A 9,080-nucleotide genomic window follows, 5' to 3' on the forward strand; every position below is an offset into this window, starting at 1 on the left:
GAACCCTCAAGCTCCAAAGAGTGCCAGAGGAGACACAAAGGACATTGATGTCCTTGGATCTCCTGGTTGTAATAATAAAAATATTTTTTAAAAAAAAATTTAAAAACAAAAAAGCTCATGTGCACTGTGGAAAGGGCTTACCTCTGTGTTAGATATTATAAAACCAGTTCTGTTAGCTGACATTTCTTCATGCAATATCCTGACAGGTTCTGCTCTGAGGGAAGCACCTGTGCCTGTACCTGACTTTGGGAGGGGAAGCAAAGCAGGAGAGAAGATGCAGCCCCTGTATTTCCTACCTGCAGGTGTGGTGACCAGAGTACAGCCATATCCTTGGCCATTCCTATTCCAGACACAGGTCTCAATATTCAAACAAGTGAAGGAGTCCCACCACAGCTGGGATTTACTACACATAATGCAGGAATTTCAAATCAGAGCGTTCAGGCTTTGCTGCTTGTCTTCATGGTCTCAGCACTTTGTGTTTGCACCCTTTATCTGGAGACAATGTCTCATCACTCGTGCCCAACACAGTCAATTAACTCCCTCTTTTCACCCAGCACTTTTCCACATCTCAGCAGTGCTGGGTTAGAGATTGGACTTGATCAACTTAAAGGTCTTTTCCAACTTAAATTGTCCTATGGTTCTATGATTCATCTACAAGGCATTCCTCACCTTTGATCTACCATCTGACAGTGCAGCAGACATCCATGTTGCACTGCTGATTCAGGCATTAGGTGTGTCCTAATTTCATCTAACTAACCTATTTCAGGGTACCCCATCCCCACTACATCTGGGCCACTTTTAGCTTCTGGTCATGGAGATTTTGAAGCCCATAGCAGAAAAACGTGTACATGCTAAACTGAATTTCACCCATGGAGAGCCCGTGAGGTGGAGAGGCTGGGTAAAACCTGGGAGATGGTAGGAAAAAAATGGATAAACCTCTTTTACCAGGTTGTGCAGCAATAACTCCAAGGGTCATAATTCAGCAGTGATCTTGACATCTGCTGTTTGTCCCCAAGCAGGAGCAGGGAGCAGTGGATCAGAGTAGCCATGGTTACATCTCAGTCCCTGCTGCCGGTCACTCCCAAGTTGTTGGGTGATTCCATGATCACAAAGTCCCACCCTGGGGCAAACTGGCTTAACAACTCATCTGGTGCAGCCCATTTCACCCTATAGAGTCTGTTTATGACCCTGGATAATGATTCACTTTCCAAGGATATTAATTAACTTGCTCTGAGGGGCCTTGCACACCTAAGGTAGCGTTAGGCAGTCACACCACAGAGCATGCTGATCCAGCAGCTGCCAAAAACAAAGGGAAGCCGTTCCCCCCACTGCCAGTGTCCAAAGTGTGCTCAGCATGTGCTGCTGTAGGCAAGAGGGCTATGCTGATGTGTATTTTTAGTTCAACTAGCAGCAACTATTTCTGCACTCCAATGTCTGATGCTGAGCTATCCCACCTTCTGTTTCTCAGTCAGGGCATTATTATTATTAGCTGCACTAAACCCATGAGCTCCCCAGCACAGTGAGTTTAATAAAGCACTAATGTCACCCACTACCAACACAAGGCACCTAAAGAAAACAAGGCCTAATTTACAGTGTTACTAAAAATTAGCAAGAGTCGGATGATCATTCCTCACTAGTTTTTTCATTGGCACATTTTTTCTATTTTTTTTTCTGTTTTTTCCAACAATCTTTCTTCCCTCATCAGACAAAAGAATTGATGCAATCCAAAAGAATTGAAGCAATCCAAATGAATTGATGCAATCCAAAATCTATTCCTCCCTTCCCCACCATAAAAGAAAGAAAACATCTAAGGGCTTTTCACATAACCTTCTGGAATTATAATTCATCTCCATTTCATCCATTCATCCATATGGACTTCTCTCAAAAAAGAGTAGCCTTGCTAAAAAATGTCTCTCTGCCTTGTCCCTCTTCTGCCTCACAATGCCCCTGACTTTGCTGCCTGCTTCCCCAGGCAAAGACAAGGAATGTTCAGGTGGTTGTGACATCCCAGGCAAAAACAGCAGCTTGACTTTGATCCATCCATGGCAGCCAACAAAAGCTTTTCGACCGAGAGGGTTCAGGCTTCTGCCTTTCTCAAACAACAATCTCTTCACAGCCTTGTGCATTATCTTCCCTTCTGAAAAGACTTTTGTGCACGGGGATGGCTCCTGCTGTTCCTGAGGTCAGTGGCAAACATCCTCCAGTGGTGCAGGGGCTGGGTGGCTGTGGAGCACAGCCCTCTGGAACATCACACAATGAGACTTTATTTCCTCTAACATCTACCATGGCAAGCTGCAACCTCACACAGCGCAGCCTAAACACAGCTGCAAAGGGAGAGGGAAACGGAGAGAAAACAATGAGGCACGGACAGAAAAGAGAAGTTTTCAGCTGAGATTTTAAACCAAGGCAGGCAGGAAAAGAAAATAAATAGGGCTGTGTGGCTGCAGGGTGTAGAACAGGTTTATTATGCAGGGCAGTGTACTCTGTAAGCACCTGTAAGAAGAGACACTTGCAGCAGCACACACTGCTCAGTTCTAATGAAATCCATCTGCCTCGTCCCACAGAGATCCTCGTGTGCTGTGACGTGGGGTAGTTGGGCCCTGATAACACAGGAGAGCTGTGCAGATGTGAGCCAGTACCTGCAGCACTCAGGTGCTCAGTCACACAGAGGGGGAGCAGTTGCTACAGGTACTGGCAGAATGCCAGATCAAAACCTGTAGCCCAGAGTCCTCTGCAGAAACCAAAACACCAGTAAGAACCTAATTTCTTTTTAAAGCACACAAATCCAGAAAAGTAGAGTACACAGAGATGCGACCTCCCAAAAGTGGGTGTTGCCCCATTCTGCCCCATCACCTCTGAAACAAATGGGAAACTTTTTTATGCAAATAAAATCGGTGGTTTCATGCAGACACCTCAAACTGCCACTTAAAAGCCAAGGGCCTATTTAGGAAGAATATGAGGTTACTTCATCTGTAGGCATCATCTCCCTGCAATGAGGTCAAGCCAAAGCCACTGAGCAGAACAAGAGGCTATGAGTGGAAAGGAGGAGATAATTTTACAGAAATGGAAATTTTCATACTGAAATTTCTCTCTTGTCTAGGATTCAATGGATGGAAATTCTGGTCCTTTTGCTCTGTTCTTTAAGAAATCATTCTCATGCAACAGGATTGCTTTTCCTACTGCCACAATGGTTTTGGCAGTATGGGTTGACAAATTGACCAAGTTACAAGCCATATTTCATTCAAGCCACATCCTCCAAATAATACTCACGTTCTTTAGGGCCATAAAAAGGTAATGGGACTGTGCTTGCCAGCCTCAGATATAAATGCAATGTTAACAATGAGAGAAACCAGAATTACACATTAGAAGATGGTGCAGAGCTGGATTCCTTCCCAGTTGTGCAGATCTGCACAGCAATACAACAAGGAGGATTTTTTGCCCAACTAGCTGGACCAAGAAAGAGCCTGGTCCTCCCCAGGTTGCTAAATGGTGGCATCAGGTTCTTAACAGCACAGGTGGTCCCTACCAAGCCAAGTTATAATAAGAAAATTCCCATATTGTGCTGCATTCTGTGAATCCTCAAAAGCCAGTGACCAGAGTTTGAAGTTTCCATGCAAATAAGACAAATATCAATTTACTGTCACACCAGTGCTATGCATTTTCAGTACAAGTCTGTTGTTTAACACTTGCAGTTTCACCTCTAAATTCCAGTGGAGTGCACAAGGCCTTAGCTGTTCATGACAACACCACGTAGCTAAGAACAAATAACAAGGAATTATGATGAATATAACTACTAGATACACATATTATGTATTATATATATATATATACTAGATATACTACTAGTATACTAGTAGACTACTAAATACACATATATTGTTATATAAATATACTAGATATACTACTATAAAATCAAGAATTTGGTGGGTATATATACAAGGAAAAGGTCAAAGTACTGCTGATGTTGTCTTATTCCCGTGATCCTAAGGATGGGAAAACACAACAGGTAGGAAGAGCATATCAGGATATTGCATTTACCTGCAGTGCCTCATGTGCAGTGAGAGAAGTAAACTTTGTGAGACCCTCTGTGACCGCTGAAAATAATCTTAGTATTGAAAAATAGCCAGGTCAGAGGTGTGGGGGCTACAGAAACAAAGAATCCACACCGAGGCATGTCTGAACCCAAGAGAGAAGCAGAAATGCCTTGAGATTTCTGGCAGATTTGTAGGAGGACCAGAGAGAGCTTCCTCCACCCAAAAAAAAAGGTATTATCTTTCTATACAGGGCAGCACATGGATGTCAGCAGCATCTGAGTGTACAAAATGAAGAAATTCTTCCTTTTACACTTTGTTTGGATGCTCCATCTGCAGCAGTGGAACTGGGAAGAAATAAAACTGCTGAATAACAGAGTCCTTAACATTGCAGGCACTAATAATAGGATTAGAGAGAGAATAAAATCATATCCTCTTGGATTTGGAACATTTGGAGGAAGCCAGCTTCTGACTCACTCTCCCAACAAGTTGAGATCAGGCATGTCATGGTGCTGACCTTCTGAAGGAGGATCAGCCCAGCAGCCACAGCTGCCCAGGTGGTTTCAGCCCATTGCCTCCTGGAGCAGTGTGAGCACAGGTCATGCTCCATCACAGCCCTGAGGCTCTTGCAGCATGTCAGGCACCACCAGCATGCAAGGGAGGGAACTGGGAACAGGGGAGACCAGAGGAGATGCACACAAAGTGAGACACCTGCACTGTTTGTGCTTGTGGACACACTTCTGTCAGAGCTGTGCTGGGGCAGGCACAGACAACCCAGATTGCCTCACCAGTTGGGGGAAGAAGGTTTCAAACCAGGAGCAAGGAAAGTGATGGACCCCAGGGGTTGCAGAGAGGAGAAACCAAAAAGCTGACACCACCTGAGCCAACAGACCAGGAAGGAATTTTAACCCTCCCAGTGCTGATGGGGTATCTGCTCAGTGGGCACAAAGGTTCCCATTGCATCATCATGGGTCTCATTTAGACTAAGAGAACCTACCAAGGCCAGTCTGACTCTGCAAGAAGATGGAAGTTGGCAAAAAAAAAAAAAAAAAAAAAAAAAAGGTTATTTCTGTATCAAGTATGGTTTGGGTACATAATTTTAAGGGAACCAGACAGACAGAGCAGTGTCCAGTTCCTAATGTAAAGATCCCATCATCCCCCTCCTCACAGGGAAAACTTTTCCTTGGTTAAGTGTCTGTCTCATTTAGCAGTGAATCTAGCCAATCACAATAGAATGTAAAGGAAAAACATAACATTTCAGAAAGGAAAATAACAGAGTATGATTATTGAATAGAATAACAAATAGCAGTGTACACATAGGTTCAAAATAAAATAAATAGCATTGTTAAACTAAAGGCAAGGTACAACATTCTTCTTCAAATCATCTTTTGCTTCAGCTTACTACAGAGCAGGATCTGGAAAAAAGCATCTTCCTTATATAAAAAATACAAACCAAACCAAAACAAAAAAACAAAACAAAAAAAATCCCAAAAAATAAAAACAACAAAAGCCAACAAAAAACACCCAAACCCTGGCTGCAGCATTTCCAAAATTCCTGCCTCAACCTGTTGGCAAATGCTGACTTTAGAACAGCAACTACTGTGTAAGTCTTCTTTTGTTCTGAGCTCTGAGAGCCACAGTGGGTGACTAATGAACATTAGGAGTGAGATTTTAAAAGATGCTTAGTTATATCATGAGATATAATTTTTTCCCCTTAGAATGGTGCTAGTGAACAATAAGTGAGCATTGAGGGAGCAGCTCTTAACAGCCATGCACAAAACAAAAGAAAGTCTGTGTTCCCATCTATTACTAAACTAAGGAAATATAATAGAAAAAGCCATAAGGCAAAATGAAAATAAAAAAAAGAATCTCTCCTAAGCTTTCCAGGTTAAGCAATGGAAAGAGCTGCAGGACTGGGGGACACTGTGAATTAAATACTGGATGTCTGAGGTGGGGAACATCCTTGCTGTTTCCACTGGTATCAGCCTCAGTGCCCTGACTTTCCATGAACAGCACTCCATAGAGGATTTCTATGGCCAAGCAGTGATCATGAAAACATCAAGCTTCCTTGCCTTACCTAGAGTCATTTCTAATAGAAGTTTTCAGCCCTGTAGCAGTCAAAAGTCCATGTACAAATTCTGGCTTCTCCCTAATCACCTGCCCACTGCTAGCAGCAAAGTAGGACGGTGTAGGAATACTGCAGAGTGTTAATGTGTAATACCCAGAGCCCTCTGACCTTCAATCATCTGCCTGTGCTGATGAGAGGGTCACTGCTGTGTGCCTCACTGAGCTGCCCCTGGATTATGCACTGTACATCTCTGCAACACATGTAAACAGGATTGTGGCTCTGCCACTGGTGTCTCAGTGTCAGACACATGATCAGGTTTGTGCTCTTTTTACAGGCTTTTTGACAGGCACTTTTATTCCCTCTCTGTCATTACAAAGAATTCTCAAGATTTAAGTATTATTTGCATTTGTAGCAAACACCAAATCTCATGCAGAAATGCACCTTGTAATGTGCCCAGACTCTTAAGGACTGTAGCCCTACAGTGCTTTAGTTTAATTAATGTAAGTATCCAAAATCATCCTCTTCAGTTAAACTTGGTGTCTGTGAGCACTGTCATTACCACGGATCAAAGAGCCTCTTGTAGAGAAGACCTGTTGTGATGAGGTCAAGTTCCTCAATAAATTTTTCAAATCGAAGCACTGATTCAAAATAGCTGCCTATATTTTTTTTTTCCTGTCCTTTACCTAACCAATTTCCCTTGGGATGGAACATAATTCCCAAGTGATTTTTACAGCACTTCAGCATAAGAACTGGACATGAGGTCCTGCCTACCCGAATTCCTTGGTCTGTAGCCTGCAGGAGGAGAATGTTTGTAAACACAGAGAAAAGGTGGGCACATTCCTGCCCTCTGTTCTGTACCTATAAACTTAAATTATATTCCAGCTCCTGCTGATTTAGGAGGATCTAGAGATATAGCAAAATGCAGGATAGGGACCAAAAACCACTCTGATTTTCAAATCAGGTTGAACATGAGAGGCAGGTGCCTCTTAGCCTATGTACAAGGCTATCTATATATGTAAATATATATACACCCAAGTATACAAGAAATTGTGTTGGGTTATACCCAGACCATCCCCATGTTTGAATTAGGAAGCATTTCCACCTACACAGACAGGAATGATTTAGAGAGGACAAGGGACACAAGAGAGGAAGAACAGGGTTTTAGAGGAGACAGAGACAGCAGCAGCATCACATCTCTTTCTCCTTACTGCTGACAATAACAAACAAACAAAGAAATAAAAATAGTTCTGTGGAAGTGGAAAGAGCTCTCTGCAGTCATTACACAGCAAACACTCACAGCTTAAACACTTGGCTTAAACTTACTTCTTATGGTCCCCCCTTCGTGCTCCTCAGACACACGCACTCACGCTCATCTATTTGCCTGCACAAGGACACTCCACAGCTTTGTATCTCTTCTCTTTGTAAAATGACAAGGACTGTCCTCACGTGCTTTTTGATCAGAACTATTCTTCCTACCTTTTGAAATGTACTCACTACATGCTTTCTCACAACAGATGAAGCAAGCATCATTTACTGTGTGGTCATCAGACACACACCTTTAATATAATTTTTATTATTATTATTTCTTAGGAGGTATAAAGGTTTAAGAGCAGTATTTTTGCAATTCTATACATACATATATTCTCAGGTATAACTGCATTGATATTATAATAATTTAGTCTGGTTTTAAAGCACTCAATGTGAACCTGACAGTTGTGGACTACAGTGAGGTTTCTAGTCTTGTCTATTCATATACCTTTGTGCCTTAAAGCTCTCTACTGAATATGATGAGAGATTTATTTGTAGGGTGGGTAGAGACAGAAGTGCGTTGTCGCATAATTTTTTTTCTTTAAGGGTTATTAATTACCACGCCAACCTTTGCTCCGCGGCTGCTGCCCACTTTTATTTTAGAAGCGCAGCCGTTCCCCACTCTGATCACATTGGAACCCCCACCATCCCATTTTCTGACAACCTTTTAGAACATTATTTACTATTCCTTATGTATCTGGGTGGAGGAGAGAGAGAGAGAGGGACAGTATGGCAGAGATGGGGAACATGAGCCGGAAAACATGCTTGCCTGGAATTGTCATCGCCCTGCTGCTGGAAGGAGCCAGCCGGGAAACTCGCACGCAAACACACGGCAGGCACACAGCGCATCGATCCCGGGGAGTTTGCGAGCAGCCCCGCAGCTCTTACCTGGGCTGTCCGGGGTCCCTCTGCAGTGCAGCTCCCTCAGCTCCCTGTGCCCTGCTCCCCCCGGGAGCAGCGGGTGCCCGGTGCAGGGGCTGGCAGCAGCTGGCTGCAGCCTCGGCTGCCGGGCTCTGGCTCCTGCCAGGGCTGCTGCTGCTGCTGCTGCTCCTGATGATGCCGAGGAGGAGGAGAGCCGAGTGAGGAGGAGGAGGATGCTGGCGGTGATGCTGTTGCCATGGTTACGGAACTCGGCACCGCTCAGAGCAACAGCTGCCCCAGCAGCCGGATCTGCTGGAACCCAGGGCTGCCAGGCAGCCCCCGGGCTGCAGCACGGGGACACCACCCAGAGCCTCTCCTAGGGACAGGGACAGACCATGGAGGTCACTCCTTGGCACGGCCTGGGCTCTGCGAAAGCAGATGGAGTGATGCATCCAAAATGTTCGCATTCTGCACTTGTCGGCAGAGAGCTCGCTGCCCTGCAAAGGTCAAATCCCGGCTTCCAGGAGGGAGAAGTTTCCTTTTTTAGCGGGTTTCTGCATTTTTATAAAGAACTGAGCAAGACAGCAAAGCTGGGGAAGGGGATGACTTTCAAAGTTGCTGCTGTGATGCAATTTTAAACTTTTTATTTTTTAAACTAAAGGTTAACCCTCTGCCTTTAAATTGGGACTTAAAAGTTACCGTCTTATCAAGTAAAGGTTTCTTTGCATAGAGGAATCCCCCTAGAATTGAGTTCCTTGTGTGACAGAGAACTGCCTCTAACCACCAAATGTTGACAGAAAAACCTTCCAGAA

The 9,080-nt window shown here is 44.0% G+C and overlaps 1 protein-coding gene across 4 annotated transcripts in view; it reads right to left on the reverse strand.

Annotated features, from left to right (window-relative positions):
* The window catches only part of FAM135B (family with sequence similarity 135 member B), a 219,138-nt gene extending 210,566 nt beyond the window's left edge, over positions 1-8,572 (reverse strand). For 3 of the 4 annotated variants that reach the window (XM_033076038.2, XM_033076055.2, XM_033076045.2), the window contains exon 1: positions 8,296-8,572. The gene's annotated coding sequence lies outside the window, so the exon portion shown is untranslated. The remainder of the gene's footprint in view (positions 1-8,295) is intronic. The other variant, XM_033076063.2, reaches the window with a different exon arrangement.
* Positions 8,573-9,080: the final 508 nt, after the last annotated feature.

The sequence above is a fragment of the Catharus ustulatus genome, chromosome 1 (genome assembly GCF_009819885.2).
Source record: "Catharus ustulatus isolate bCatUst1 chromosome 1, bCatUst1.pri.v2, whole genome shotgun sequence".
NCBI lineage: Eukaryota > Metazoa > Chordata > Aves > Passeriformes > Turdidae > Catharus > Catharus ustulatus.